This window comes from Eumetopias jubatus, unplaced genomic scaffold (assembly GCF_037043125.1).
Source record: "Eumetopias jubatus isolate StellerSeaLion01/CBP00866 unplaced genomic scaffold, mEumJub1_p1.0 scaffold_12, whole genome shotgun sequence".
NCBI lineage: Eukaryota > Metazoa > Chordata > Mammalia > Carnivora > Otariidae > Eumetopias > Eumetopias jubatus.
In genome coordinates, this window is record NW_028274818.1 from 47,248,530 (window position 1) to 47,264,995 (window position 16,466).

Sequence of the window (16,466 nt, forward strand, 5' to 3'; positions counted from 1 at the left end):
TGACCTGAGTCTAAACCAAGAATCCAATGTTCAACCGACTGAGGCACCCAGGTGCCCCTCATTATAAATATATCTTAATTAGAGTCCATTCCACCCCTAATCTCGGTTTAGCTTCATATTACCAGGAATTTTACCAGTGTGGGAGAGGAGAGTAGAAAAACTAAACTTTCTCTTCTTTAATAATGATGAAAATAGCAGCCACAAGTAGAACGTTACCTGGAGGTCAGGTTTAAGATATCTCTGAACCCACTATCATAGATAACAAATGCAAAAACATCCTGTGAACTCCTAGTGTAATGTGGATTTGGGGAGTGGGGGAAAGGGTTGACGAGAAGGTAGAAGGCTTGTTTCCTGTCATCCTAGAGCATAAAATTTTTTCTTTTATAGCCAAGTAAAATACAAATTGATTAGTGCTCAAATGAATGTTCTTTCTCAAGTGAAAGATTATTTATACCAGAAAGGGTAGTGGGTAGAAAAATCTTCCAGACAAAGTGGTAATTGAGTTAAGACTTTCAGGATGAAGATTATTTCAGTGGAATTTAAGGGAAAGGTGTGGTTTCTGTGAGAGAGAGAGAGAGAAAGAGAGACAGAGAGCATGAGAGAGAGAGAGAGAGAGAGAGAGAGAGAGAGAGAAAGAGAGAGCATGAAAGGTTGAGGAGGGCAACAGGCAAGGAAGAAGCAGACTCCCGGCTGAACAGGGAGCCTGACTCAGGGCTCTATCCCAGGACCCTGGGATCATGACCTGAGCCGAAGGCAGACACCTGACCAACTGAGCCACCCAAGCACCCCAACATCAAGTTCTTTTCCATTTTTGAGCCATGGGTTTTGACAAGTAGGTACTTCCTTGTTAATTAATTCAGCCAGTTTTAGGACTGTTCCATTTGCTTATTTATCCAGTGCTAATTATTATTAGGGCTTACTTAGTCTAAAATGTTAAGATGTTGATTAGTAACAAATGGTATGAAACTCATTGACTAGTAATGATGCAAAAGGACGGACTGTGTTTAAAGAGGCTGCTACCATACTGCTCAGTTTCAGAGGGGTTTCACGTGCAGTCCTCCTAAATGACCTTCATTGATCACAAGCCCAGGGAAGACGGGTCTTCAGATCTAATTGGTCATACGGACTGAGGCAGGCTATGAATGCAGTCTCTGTCTTACCTAGGGTGGAGGCAGAGGTCCCTGGAGCCAGTAGGCTAATACCGGATATCATTTTGGAGAAGATCGGACAAAGTAAAGATAGTAAATCTGAACTCATACCATCCATTTAGGGGTCTATGCGAAGAGTGAAATGGGTAGGGAGCCAAACTGGAGGTGGGCATGGAGGCCACAGAATGGGGCGATGGGAGGTGGTCTATGTCAGCTGTAGAGAGGGAGAGACATACTTGCAGAAGCTTTTATTCACTACAAGTATGGAGATAGTCTCATTTAGTAAGTTTGGAAAGAGGCAAACATCTCCCCATACGTTTTAACCCTAGCCATAGCATAGACTGAATCTTTCTTTAAAAGCCTTTAATCAAAACATTTTTCTATTTTTAATATATAAATATATTAGGAATCCTCCCTCTCCAAATATTGAAAGCTACGATTTTTTATTATCAGACTGACTAGAACACTATGAAGCTGATGAAAAGGGAGTCTTTCTTTGCCAGAGTCTCAGGATAAACATGCCCTGCAAAACATATTCTTTCACCAGTTGTATCCGGGGAAGGGGTGAAAAATAGCAGTGTGCTCTCTGCTTCTCTATTTCACACACCTCACATTTCAAGAATTTCGGGGTCTTTGAAAACCAAAAGATCTGGATCCCATGAGACACTACAGGCCTTTTTTAGGAAGGAGAGATTTATAATATGCCAGGTTGAATTTATGGGGAAAAAAAGAAAAGGAGTTGATTCTTGGATGGCCAGAAAGCGGATAATCCAGCAGACTTAATGATGAAATCTGCAGAAAATACATTTCTTTGACAGTGTTATAAGAGAGCTAGGAGGGGGGCGTCTGGGTGGCTCAGTTGGTTAAGCGACTGCCTTCGGCTCAGGTCATGATCCCGGAGTCGGGGGATGGAGTCCCACATTGGGCTCCCTGCTCAGCGGGGAGTCTGCTTCTCCCTCTGACCCTACTCCCTCTTGGGCTCTCTCTCACTCCCTCTCTCAGATAAATAAATAAAATCTTTAAAAAAAAAAGAAAGCTAGGAAGGTGTGCTCAATATTCAATTAAAGGCAAAACTAGAAATCCTGTGTTTGAAAACAAGCTATCCTAAATGAATATGTCAATCTTTAAAGACACTGATCCAGTGGCATTTGGATAAATTTAGACAGTACACCTTCTTTATTACAGTGATATGGGGTATTTGAATTTGTATTGCCAATTTGTAATTCAACGTGATTTGATCTTTACCTCTCAAAATATGCATTACAGTCTTTGGTATGCCTTTAATCTTCAATTTACAAACACTGGGTTATCAGGTGTTTTGAGTTTGGGGAGGAAATATTTGGATAGATTTTTTAAAGTGCTCTTATATCTTTCATCTTCAAAATGTACACATCCTATATTTTGGGTTTGTTATAAACTTTGCTTTTTTAAAGAATGCAAAAATGCTCTAGGTTATTCATCTTTTCAATTTTGTTCTTACTTGTTTGGGGGGGAAAGGAAGCAGTGACTGCTTAAGGACAAGACGTGCTCCCACACACAAACACACAGGCACACCCAGGAGCATCCATGTGATTTACACCAGTTAATTTACAGATTATTTTACGCACGTTTTGTAACTTCAGACTGATAAGTAAACATTTACGTTTAAGATACCCGCTTCTTCGAGAACACTGCTTTCCCTCTCTTCCTCTTTCATGCCACCTTAAAAACAGCTGCAAAGTCTAAAGGAAACCAGCCCACAGCTTAGCCCCGCCTACCAAGGATTAGACTTGAACTTCTCTGTAGTCCCGGCTGAAAAAAAGGATCCTGACAGAAAGCTAGAGGCATAAAGGAGCCAGAAGAATCTCATGTAACTCTGGGAACAGTAAGCAATATGTTTACTCTTGCCCGGCTCCACTTCCCTCCCCTCATCCTCCTGAGCTTTTTAAACGTTTGTATCTTACTTGGCAGGGAGAAAGGACGGAGGCAAACCTGGGATTCACTGCTTTACCAAGTCTGCGTCTCCTCTGCTTTTTGGAAACGAGACACAGGTCAGGGAATTTAATTTCTTTCTAACAAATGCCAGCTTGCTTTCCGGGGTCTGGAGGTGCCGGGGAGTGGGACCATCAGGTGTTTGTTTCCCTTACTTAGAGCCCCGAAAGAAAGCGAGCGTTCCAGTGAGGTGGCTCCGGTTAGAGCTCCACGTGATGCCACCCCGTGGTGACCCAGCCCGGACTGGAGCGGCGCGCTGTTTGACAGCCCCAGTGCCTTGTTAGCGATGGAGTTTGGGGGGCTTGGTGACGTTTTAATTAAAAAGAATAGTCATTACGATTACTTATGCAAAGCATTCCTGGGTTTTCCATACGCCGCGGTGTTGGGCAAAAAGAAAGACAATGGAGAAAGTACACCCTCTGGTATGCTGATTCGCCCTGCCCTAAGTTACTTGACGGGCTGGGAGATCAGATCTCCAAACTAGATGCTGCGAAAGATTTGAGCAAATAATAAAGTTAATTTTTGAGTGTGAATGCTATTTTGGTCATTTCTTTTTAGAAAAAGAAGTTTAAAAGGGCATTTGGATTTGAAATAAGAGTGGATTAACATATCTAAAGCTCCTACAACTTCTGTTCATGGTAGTGTTAAAAAGAATGATTTTCATCTCAAAAACTAGAACAAGAAATGCTCTTCACAAGGGTTGATGATGTGAGCATTTCTTCAGGTAAGGTGGTTGAAGAGTATACTAAAGGCATCTCATTTGGATGGGTATCAATTCTCATTTATGACATTTGCATATATAACCTTTGAGTTCAAGGAGAATTTGTGTTGTGTTTCGTTTCTGTTTGTTGCAGAAATTTGGAATTGTGGCCCAAGAGATATTTACAGGGAATAGTAGTGAAACAAACCCTGTGAAAAATTTTTAATTTTATTCCAGAGGTCCTAGACCTTGACAATCAAGTTTGATGTTGGGATAAGAAGCAAGTATTTGCTTCTTTCATTGAGCCAAGGAAGAGTTAAATTTTAAATTAAGCAATAATTGTGAAATGCACAGAGAAGTGTGTATTCTGCATTTGTTCAAAGCAACTTTACAAACTTCCTGAAAGGGCAGCACATTTTATGGGACAAGAAACTAAGAAACCTATTTAATAATTTTCCTTTTTCTACTTAGGCATAAATGCAGAATACCCCAGTAGTGATTTACAATGTTAAAAAGATGCATACTTTGGAAGTATTTTGCATTTGCGTTTTGCATTTGTGTTTAATTAGGAAAAGGAAAATTATTAAATAGATTTCCTAGGACCTGATAAAGTTCATTCCGGAGAGATAATTTGGCTGTGTTTTTAACCTATCAGTATCTTTCCTGGTGTCACTACTTAGAAAGCAAAATCATGAAACCAAGCATTTGCATATTAAAACATATGTTCCAGAAATAAAAAAGACGAAGACAGAGTTAGCTCAGGTTCCCTTTCCTCTCATAAGCCTTTTATTTACCTTCTGTTTGTTTTCCTCCTCTTGTTTGCAAACTTCAGAGCTTTAGTTATTCTCAACTTTTTTTTTCAGTCACAGACCCTTTTACAGATCTTATGAAAGCTATAGACCCCTCCCCAGAATAATGCACAAATGCTGCTCCAACCGGCACAGATTTGGAAACACCCTTAGGAAGGTCACAAACGCTCTGAAACAATTCATATCAAATGAACATGTAGTGTTTTTTAGAACTTTGGAGTTTTCTGCTCATATCAAATAATTAGCAAATCATTTTGCTTATAAGAACTGTTGAACAGTGAATATTGCAGTGCCCATACTATCATTTATTCACTAGTGTTCTGGGACTCTAAGCAATTTGGTGTAATGGAAAAAACTACTTGCCTGAAAATCAAGTGACCTAGATTCTTGACTCAACCCCTATAATAACTAACTGAACAATATTAAGCTTGCCTTTTTCTGTAACATCATATTTTTTTATTGCTGAATGCAGTAAGTAAAACAAATAGGAAAATAAGATACAAGTTATATTTTATTGGATTATGGGATGTCTGTATTTACTGCTTTTATTCCAAAATTCCTAACAATATTTCCCAGCAGGATTGTTTTATAATACTCTTTTTTTAAAAAAGATTTTACTTATTTATTTATTTGACAGAGAGAGACACAGTGAGAGAGGGAACACAAGCAGGGGGAGTGGGAGAAGGAGAAGCAGGCCTCCCACTGAGCAGGGAGCCCGATGCAGGGCTTGTTGCGGGGCTTGATCCCAGGACCCTGGGATCACGACCTGAGCCGAAGGCAGACGCTTAACGACTGAACCACCCAGGCGCCCCTATGATATTCTTGCTTATTACAAAGATAATTCCTGCTTACTGTTTAAATTTCCTTAGATATAGAAAATTTTAAAGGAAGAAAGGAAAAAATGACTTATAATCCCCTCAAGGGATAACTCTTTTTAAAATGTCATTCATTCATTTATTCAGTCAACAAATATTTGTGAACTGTTCTGCATCAGTACAGAGACAAGAGACGCAAATTCACGTATATACATCTGTTTATACTTCTAGGCTTTTTTCTGTCCTTACACTCATATGTAGATTTTACAAAATTGTGATTATATTTGTTAAAAGCTAAACGAAGATATATCAAAATTTTAAGAGTTTATTTGAATAAAACTCGATCGGAATGGGACAGTACCAAAGAAAAGTGGTTAGAAGTGCTTCTGGGCAGGATCTCCAAAGAGAGACTTTTGTAAAGAAAGAGTGGAGTCAGCCTAACGAAATTATTGTCTATAGTTTAAAGCTTAGTTGGCTGTTTGTGATTGGCTGTCCCTACGTTTCAGTTTTGTAGGTTTAGTTTTCAGACCAGTTTAGATTTTGGTTTGCTTATCTAGGCCACCACAGCATTTAAGTCACATTGCCTAATGGCTTCCTTGTTTCATTAGTTTAACTCACTACTCTTTGCTCTTTCATAACATGCTTATTCCTCAGTCATGAAATTTTCTTATACTCGTGTATAATTTTGTATTCATTCATATCTGAAACAAATATTATTGAGTCCCTGCTATGTGTCAGGTACTGTGCAAGTAATGGCAATCTATCCATGAGCAAGAGTGGTTCTCACCATGATGTAACTTTTAGTCTGTGGAAATGTTATATTGGCTGATTATAAATTGTTGGATATTTGGGTGGATTAGTTTTCTATTATAAATAATGTTTCAGCTAAGACCCTTTATATAAGTGTTTGTATACATCTTTGTACTTCCTTTGGATAGATTCTTAAAAGTGTATGCCCAGATTTTAACAAAAGCTCCACTACTTACAAGTTGTGAGCTCATAAGCCAATTGTTTATCAAACCATTCTTTGCTCAACTGTAAAATAGAAGTAATCATAATAATTGAGTATTTGGGGGACTCTCAAAAACATTTAACAAAATGTCATTGAATTATTTTTGCCATTTTGCTCTTGAGAAAAATTGTATCAATTTTTTAAAAGATTTTTATTTATTTATTTGAGAGAGAGAGATCACAGAGGGAGAGGGAGAAGTAGACTTGCTGCTGAGCAGAGAGCCTGATGCGGGGCTTGATCCCAGGACCCCAGGATCATGACCTAAGCCACCCAGGTGCCGCAAAAAATCGTTTCAGTTTATAAGTCATATAGGAGAGTAGAATTTCTCTACACTAACACTGTGTAATCACTCAGACAGAACAAACAGATCCCCAAACTTAGACAATTGTATAAAATGGTATCTTGTTTAAATCTACACTTTTTTCAGAAATAAGGTTGGGCAATTTTATGATGGCCACTCATGTGTCTATGTTTATGAATTGCCTCTTTCGATGTGATTTTTAAATATTTTATTTTTCAGTTTTAATTTCTAATATGGTATCAATAGAAATAACTCACATAACCCAAGTCCCTTGAAGGTCCTCAATAATTTTGAAGTGTTTGGGGTCTTAATATCAAAGGCTAAATGTTAAACCAGAGGTAGAAATTCTATAAATACTGCTTTTTCTCAGTTTGGGAAGATTGTTCTTATTTTGCCTGAAACCTGTTCTTTAAACAATCTGGGTGAGATGCATAGAAAAATTAAAGCAAGTCATTTTTGTTCTCATAGACTGTCATAGTCCACAAAATCAGAGAAATCGAAGAGGGTTCAGAGAAGAGGGCCAAAACCCTTATAGAAAGTCCCACAGCTCCAGGAACATCCAGACTCATGACATGTAGAGAAGATGAAGATAGGACTGAGGGTTACATGATTCCTTATAAAGGTTTTGTAAGAAAAATAGTGTCTGCTTTTGTCAAGAACCAACTCAGAGAGGGGATGCCTGGGTGGCTCAGTTGGTTAAGTGTCTGCCTTTGGCTCAGGTCATGATCCCGGGGTCCTGGGATTGAGTCCCACATCAGGCTCCCTGGGAGCCTCCTTCTCCCTCTGCCTGCCACTCCCCATGCTTGTGCTCTCTCTCTCTCTGACAAATAAATAAAATCTTAGAAAGAAAAAAGAACCGACTCAGAGAAAATAAATTTAATTATCAGTATCTCTTCATCTCCTACTCCTTGATGATTAGGGCAATGACAGTTGGGGGAACCCAAAGGTTGATTGGTTCAGGAGTCCTTTCCAAAGAACAGAAAATAGAGCAGATCCTGATCTGATCTTTTGATACCTCAACCTGCCTGAGAAAAAAAGAGATGTGCCAAAATTTTGCTACTCTTGCTCTGGGAGTCTGTGTTTTGATCCTCTTTGACTCTTAGTCCACCCTTACAACATTCTTGGAAAATACAGTTTATCTCCCCTTTGTACAACTATAAAATACAAAGTAATTCAGGGCTCACCCTGAGCAGATTTGGAAGGCTGCGCTACCAATCTAATTACTTATTTAATGAATTCAAATGACTTGAGAGAAACTCAGCAAGCTGGTTAAGTGATCCGTATCCCCGTTTGACAGCCACTGGGATAGAGAGAGGCTGCACCCAGTTTTCTTGTACATTCTCAGTGCATGCAGTAGTGAAGACCCAATCCCCCTTCCCTAATCTTCTTCCCCATTTTCTTGACTTCTGGAGTGTACAGGGAAATTGAGACATTTTAGGTAACGGGGGGTTTTGAATTAGAAAACAAATATCCATTATATGGGTAACTTCATGATCTTATAATACATAAAACTCACGTATATATAATACTTATCTTGCTTAGGTTTTGATTTTACTCTTTAATTTACAATTAGTTTTTTGATTACTCAGTTGGAAAACATATCAGTGGAAATTTAGACATTTTAGGTAACGGGGTTTTGAATCAGAAAACAAATATCCATTATATGGGTAACTTCATGATCTTATAATACATAAAACTCATGTATATATAATACTTAGCTTATCTTAGGTTTTGATTTTACTCTTTAATTTACAATTTGTTTCTTGATTACTCAGTTGGAAAACATATCAGTGGGCCGAAAATACCTTTATTATTTTTAAGATTTTATTTATTTATTTATTTGAGAGAGAGAGCACGAGCAGGGGGAGGGACAGAGGGAGAGGGAGAAGCAGAAGCAGACTCCCCACTGAGGACAGAGCCCAATGTGGGGCTTGATCCCAGGACCCTGGGATCATGACCTGAGCCTAGGGCAGATGCCTAAGTGACTGAGCCACCCAGGTGCCCCCTAAAATACCTTTCATTTGCATAGTATTTTGTGGTTTATAAAGAAGTTGCTTAAGAACTTCATTCCCACAGTAACCATGTAAGTTAGCAGAGTAGGTATTTACATTTTACAGATGTGAAAAGGAAGATACAGAAAAGTGAAATTGTTCGTTTAATGTTCAAGTCTTATAATGTCCGTTTTCATGCATTTTGTATGCTTCAAGTGATTGAGTTATATTTTCAATTCTGATTGAAATGAATTTTAAGTATTTAAAATTTAAATAATTTTAAATTTAACATTTAAGCATGCTATTAAGGCTGTCAGCTTATTCTGATTTTTATTAACATCAGAAAAATTATAGGGAAAGAACCAGAAAATACACATCCCAATTCCATATTAACTCAATTGTTCTGCTCTTATAACTGGGCTACTGATTAACATAATAGAGGAAGTTGCACAAACATTTAAAAAACGATTGAGAAAGTAGTGTATGATTTAGAATTTCTTGTCTTGGAACTATGTAGCATTTTATATGGATATATGTCACTTCAAGAAAATAAAGAATATGAAGTTTTAGCCAAAGATATGAAATAGACACACTATGAGTTATATAAATACTAGTTTTACCAAAGGTTTTACTTCGATTTGGTAGTGGAGCATTCTCTTAGAATATTCTAAGTATAACCTACAAAAAGCCTATTGCTCTTTTTCATTCTTATTAATCCTGGAAGTTGGCCTAAAATGTTTGTATCAAAATGGTTACTCTGACCTTGGATTTATCATTTATAGGAAAAAAAAATCATTATTACTTTACCTTTCCAAACAATCCAGGAGCTTGTGGTAAACCAGATACTCCTTTTCAGAGGTGAAAATCAACTTTAGTTACAAAATGGCTTATTGTGCATATGCATAATTTCATAGTAACTAATACAGAGCTGGGGCAGGTTTGACTGCTGGATGCAGCTGTACCACTGGAAACATGGGTCAGCAAATAGCTTCTGCATTTCAGTCAGTAAACTGACACATTTCCAATTTGCTCCACACTTGAATGCCCACAGCTTTAATAAGATGAGCAGGTTGAGTGCAGTACAGAGACAATAAACTGGGATGTTAGACCCCTTATGGAAGGAGGTATTCTTGCTGACTCCTGGATCCGTAATTATAGAAGAGGTCATGTCTGCCTGGGGTAGGCTGGAGGCAGATAGATCAACGGTATCTTTAGTTTTCTTCGGGTTCTCAATTTTAATTTATTGAAACAAAAGAGTAATTCATTTTGTAGACTTTTTTTCATGTATTTGGTTCAATATTATGAAAGTATTGAGAAATGTAATTTAAAGCAATTTTGTAAGAATTTATAGAAAAGCAATTTGGGGAAAAGTGCCTAAAGGTGCATGTACTTATGAGGACAGGCTGTATAGACACCTGCATCTCTAATTAAGATTTCTTAACACCCATCAGCCCCTTGTTATATATACCGCAAACCTCAAACGGGTATTGCATTCCTTTCCATTCAACTGTCATGAGGAAAAGGCAGATGAATTTAAAATTGACTGAGGTCACGAACTTAGATCTTAAAGAGATAAGAGTAGAGTATTTCCATAGTTCATGACAGTCTTCTAAATCACTACTTTCAATATATAATGAGAATTCATGTTCAGGTAATGACATCAAAGTATTGTTAGATCCTTGATCCTTAGAAGAAGATGTTAGTAACTTAGTTCAGGAAGATTCCACATAGCAAAAATTCTAATTTAAAGAGGTTTCTGGGTTAAAAATTTAATTGCACTCTCTTAAGATGGTTACTTATAATCTACTACTTGGAACTTTTTTTTAAGATTTTAATTTATTTAGAGGGAGAGAGTGTGTGTGTGAGTAAGGGGAGGGGCAGAGAGCCATCCCAAGCCGACTCTGCAGAGCCAGATGTAGGGCTCAGTCCCAAGACCCTGAGATCATGACCTAAGCCGAAATCAAAAGTCAGAGTCGATGGCTTAATTACTGAGCCACCCAGGTGCCCCTCCTTTGTACCTTTTTTTTTTTGAGGTGGTGACTACCAAGGATTTATATTTAAAATACATAAAGTTCACAATAGCTACATGGGATTTTTTTTTCCTTATCACTAATGATGCCTCTGCTGTTGATGAAAAGGAATAAAAGAATCCATTTTGTGAGACTCATTCAGTGTTTGCAAAAATTCTTACTGCTTAAATTATGTTTTAGAGTGACAGATTGCTTTGGTTGAGTAATACCTTTTGAACTATTGTCAGAGTGAAAAGAACCCTTGTATAAATTACAATTTTCCGTGAGGAAAAAATAATTTCCAGCTTTTTATTAATATGGTATATAGCGTGCCTAGGAAAAATGTATTTTTTTAATACTTAGAAAAAGAACAGGTATTATAGGAAGCAATTTAGAAAATCTGTGCTCTCTCTTTCACTTAAGAATTTTACCTGTAGGGTTTAAAAAAAAAAAAAAACCAGATGCTAGTATCAGCCAGGAATTGTTGATCACTGGGCTAGGTACATATTTATTCCTTCACCAATTCAGGAAGTTTTCATTCACACTGACTACTTCCTAGGCACCCTGCAAACTGTAGGGCATACCTGGGTGAATAAAGCAGGGATGGTTCATTCCCTTGTGGAAGAGAGAGGCAATTAAGCCAACAATAAACAGATAATAAAGTAAGCAACCCAGTTTCAACAGTTGGGAATAACCTGGGGAGGGGAAGGAGGGAAAGGGTTCACTGAGATGAAACGTGAGCAGAGCTGGGAGGGCTGAGAAGCCATGCGTGGGAGGTGAATGGAGTGAGCAGGGTGTGGCTCAAGCTGAGGGCTCCAGGCAGAGCATTTGTACCCAACCCTGCAAAAATCACCAAGGGAGCTGGATGGAAAACCAGGGATTAGGGCGATGTCATGGGCACAGAGGAGGGAAAGTGGTTCCAGGCAAACAGAGGAGAGAAAAGTGACTAATTCATTTGAAAACTCAGAGGTCATTAGTGATCTTGATTAAGAGCAGTTTCAATGGAGTGCAGGGGACAGAGTGTGAAGGAAGTGGAAGCAAGGTGGCAGGTGGACGGGAGGTGAGGAGTCTGGGGACCTGAATACAGTGTGAGCAACAGACCCTCTAGAGAGCTCTGTCGGTAAACTCGGCAGAAACATGGAGGCGTGGAAGAAAAGGAATATGGAACAGAGGGACTCTGACAGGCTCGCCAGTCATGTCATCCAGGAGAAAGTCCTTTTGTGCAGAAAAGAAAAGCATGACTATCATGTACTTGCAGAGAGAGAGGGATTTTGTGTCCAAAGAGCCACATGAGGGGACAGGTCTCTAACAGGAGGAGGAATTCTGCCTCCTTTGTGGCAGGAGGAGAACCCAAAGGTACAGGGAATTTGCTGATTTGGTGGTGGGAAGATAAGAAACTTCCCTCGGGGCTGTTTTCTCAGGGAAGGGAGATAAGGTCACCTGCTCCCCTCCGAGAGGGGGTGAGGAATGGTGAGAGATGAGCGGGAGAAGAAAGCCATTTCTAGAATGGGAATGCAAGTTCACGGAGAAACTGAGAAAGATGCTGTGTCCCGTCCAGGGCTGTTGAGAATGTGAACCGAAAGTAAAACCAGTCTGCCAGGTTATGTGGTTGTTCTCCAGATAAATGCTAGGAGAAAACTCAGAAAAGCTATAATGGCTGAGTTCTTCTAGAAGTGGGAGTTTTGAGAGCAAGCAAGCAAGCAAATCTGGAAATGCTTACGATAAACAACCAATACCCTGAGCAATAACACAAAACAGAAGCAAAGCACCTAAGACAAAAATGCATAGAAGTTTATGAGCTAATGAATACAGATCCTTTTATCTAAGGTAATTATTAACTAGCAGGGAGTGGTTACAAGTTGGCTTGATTTCCAGCGTGTAGCAAGGAAGGGATTGAGTCTTCTTGCTTTCTCTCCTGTTGAATTCCTACTGTACCAGTTGCTGGAACCTGCTCCAGGAGCCATCACGCTGGGTTTGTTTTTCTTCTTGTCCTAGTTGCTAGAATTGTTGTCATTTTAAATTTGGATTAACAGGGGTGCCTGGGTGGCTCAGTTGTTAAGCGTTAAGCATCTGCCTTCAGCTTTGATCATGATCCCAGGGTCCTGGGATGGAGCCCCGCTTCTCCCTCTCCCACTCCCCCTGCTTGTGTTCCCTCTCTTGCTGTCTCTCTCTCTCAGTCAAATAAATAAAAAAAAAATCTTTAAAAAAAATTTAAAAAATAAATTTGGATTAACAGTGTGCCTGCATTTGTGGGGTGCCTAGCTAAGTCCTGGGTCTGCCTTCTATCATCCCCCCTCCGCTTTCCCTCAGTGTTTGCTTACTTCTCCAGGCTCCTGGAAACCATCAGCTCCCTCAAGAGAATGCTTGATAGAATCTGAACCATTACAGCTCTATAGTATAAAGATGGCTAAAACATATAATAGTAGTGGATGACCATCAGAAAAGAAGGTTTTCTTCTGCAGCCTTGCTATCGGGATGTCCTTTCTTCAACCTGACATAAACTCTTCATTTTGCAACTAAAAGTCATTTCCTTTTCATTTTCAATCCTTAGAGGTTCAGAGAACAGCTGGTTACTACAATCAAAATATTTTTTCAGGAATAAAAATAATATTGAAATATTGACTCACCATTTCTTGAAAGTTTAAAAGAAAATCTTTTTAAATTCATTATTTTTCACAAATCCTCTCTTTTTAAAAAAAATTATTTGGGAGAGAGAGAGAGCACAAACAAAGGAGAGGAGGGGCAGAGGGAGAGGGAGAAGCAGACTCCGCACTGAGCAGGGAGCCCAATGCCGGATTCAATCCCAGGACCCCGGGATCATGACCTGAGCCTAAGGCAGATGCTTAACCGACTTAGCCACTGCGGAGGCCTTGTGAATCCTCTTAACATTAGGGGGGCCAGGCACTTCATGAATGGAAGCGATGAGTCTGTGTGTCAAGCTGGGCAGTACGGTGAGGCGTGGAAGCTCTTTGTGACCAAATGCACTTATGTTTGCTTCTGGCTCCGACCTTTCCCAGATGCACCACCTGGCACTTTTACACAGCTCTCACTCCTGCAGAAGACTGGGTTTCCGGTTTATTTCCAAAGTGAATTGCCATTCACAGTATCTGGAAGCACATTTCAAAAGCTTCTTACAACCTGAGAAGAGAACAGTGAATTTGAACTCCTGTTGCATGTAACGCCATCCAGGGCATGCAGAATGCTCATCTCCACTTTAGTGGTTTAACTTCCCAGTAGTGCCTGAGATGGGTGGGTGTACAGAGCCTCTGATCTTCCACAATCCTACTATATTTATTTGTCATCTTTTTGCACTTTAAAATCATAGTCAACATCCCTATTTTAACTGCATGGTCAACCTCACTATCTTCTTGAAATAATTACTGTGTTAGTTGAAAAGTAAAACAAATCCAAAACGTTGGTAATTTCATTCAGTTATAAAATAGTTCTCATGAAATATTTAAGTCAGTATGACGGTTTTCCTGGGGCTTTTCCCTGGACTCTTTCCTTTAGAAGAAAAGATACGGCTTTCCCTCCTGTGGCAATCTTGAGTACGTCATGAAAAAAGGCAGCAATTAAGGAGGGAGTGGAACCCTCAACAAAACACAAACATTCCCTAGGGGAGCATTTTTGCAGACTGTCTAGTCTGGAGCGAGAAAGCTGTAGAAGTAAATATGCTTCTCAAAACATTCTCTTTTTTCCTAGCATTTTGTGTCACATCGTTAGGTATATTTAAAAAAGGTGGCAAGGGCACCTGGGTGGCTCAGTCGGTTAAGCATCTGCCTCCGGCTTAGGTCATGATCCCAGGGGCCGGGGATCGAGTCCCACCTGGAGTCCCTGCTCAGCAGGGAGTCTGCTTCTCCCTCTCCCTCTACCCCTCCCCGCTGCTCATGCTCTCTCTGTCTCTCCCTCTCTCAAATAAGTAAATAAAATATTTTTTAAAAAATTAAAAAGTGGTAACACCAAGTGCATCATTGTTATCCATTTCTTTTAAGTAAAAGAACATTATTCTACATTTTCTGAAAATGAACATAATATAGTTAACACTTGTCAATGTGGTATTCCATAACTGCCTATGTAGGAAGAAGAATTTTTAAAACAGTGCCTCTGGTATTTGCAAGTAAACATCTTATAATTATAATTGAAACCTAGAAAAGTGTAGAAGATGAAAATGACTCTTTTAAAGTTTTATTTGACCAAATATAAATTCAGTTTTTAATTTCTTTCTAATTTATATCTTGAGTCTACTCTGTACCACTGAACAGTAACTTCGCAACTTCAAATTTTGGTCAAGCTGAAATTTATATATATGTGTCCTTTTTATTTTGGCTGTATTTCCTTTTTAGCCTGAGTATGTGAGGGGCAGGGGGGAGGAAGAAGTGTGGTAGGGTATAGAGAAAGAGTACCAGGTTGAAAGTGAGGGGCTGTGTTCAGCTCTTTGTCCCATTGGGTGAACTTGACTAGTGTAGGAGAGGAAAAATTTCTTTCTACCCTTCAAAGTTCTTCCAGCTGGTCTAAGAAATAAATTGGCATGAGGCAGATTAACAGGAGAAAAAGCCCCAAAGTTTAACTATAGGTGCATAGAAGCAACACCTAAAGAAATGACCAAGACAGGCAGTTTTTATACTTTTTAGACAGAGACAATAAGTCTGTGAGGAATTGACAGGACAAAGAAACTTCTGTTTAGGTGCTTCAATTAGTAAGGACTCCTAAACTAATTTGGCCTTGGGTACTAAATTAGTAAAAGTAACAAGGATTGTTCATACAACCTTTTCAGCTTTGAATTCCCTATCTTTGGTGATAAGGATGTCTCTATCTTCTGGTACAGGGAGGGTACCTTTCACCTGGGAGATTTATTTCCTGCTTTCTAGAGACAAAGGTAGGGATGGAAGTGGGGGATGTGGGGGTCAGAGTGTTCTTTTTGCATTGGCTGTTTCTTAAGCAACTTTTATATAAAATAATCAACATGCCAAAGTGGCGCATTTTGGAGCAGTCTGCCCTTAGCCCCTACACTAGGTTTGTTTGCATCTTTGGGCCTCAGCTTATATATTTGCACAAGGAAGTTCTGTCTGTGTGGTGGTTGTGCATATTTCTTCGAATTTTGTGAACTTAAAATATGGTGAGAATGGTGGCTTGGTTTTGGCCACCAAGAGGTGAAACAATGGAAAATAATAGCAAACGAGATGGTCAAGGAAAGAAAAGTCCAAAACTGGCTCAGGGGTGAGGAGACATTCTTGCTTTGTTTGTAATGCAATGTGTGAAACTGGGCTAGCCAGGTTCCTAGCCCTTAAAATAGACAGGTTCATCTGGATTAGTACTTCCCAATGGTGAAGGGGTAGAACAAACTATTATGTATTGTGTTTCATTTATAGAGTGTGTGTGTGTGTATGCACCACATGCGTGCTCTTTTTCAATAACCAGACAGGGCCCATCTAAGAGATGCTGTGGTCTTTCCTCTTGATCACACCCACAGCTCTAGTTTGGGTAGTTTGGGTGCATTTCCTATCACATCTGACCTCTGGCTGGTTGCATCCATGCCTCCTCAACACCACATTTTTCCATTAACAATTGTATGCTTCTTTATTTAACTGCTATGTTTATATTATTGGTGTTTTTTTTTTTATAGATTGTATTTATTTGTCAGAGAGAGAGAGAGCACAAGCAGGGGGAGTGGCAGGCAGAGGGAGAGGGAGAAGCAGGCTCCCCACAGAGA

At 39.3% G+C, this 16,466-nt stretch overlaps 1 protein-coding gene across 1 annotated transcript in view; it reads left to right on the plus strand.

Moving 5' to 3' along the window:
- The first annotated feature begins 2,918 nt into the window (after positions 1-2,918).
- The window catches only part of PLA2G4A (phospholipase A2 group IVA), a 169,878-nt gene continuing 156,330 nt past the window's right edge, over positions 2,919-16,466 (plus strand). Inside the window, exons 1-2 of the mRNA XM_028121544.2 lie at positions 2,919-3,012; positions 3,099-3,178. The gene's annotated coding sequence lies outside the window, so the exon portion shown is untranslated. The remainder of the gene's footprint in view (positions 3,013-3,098; positions 3,179-16,466) is intronic.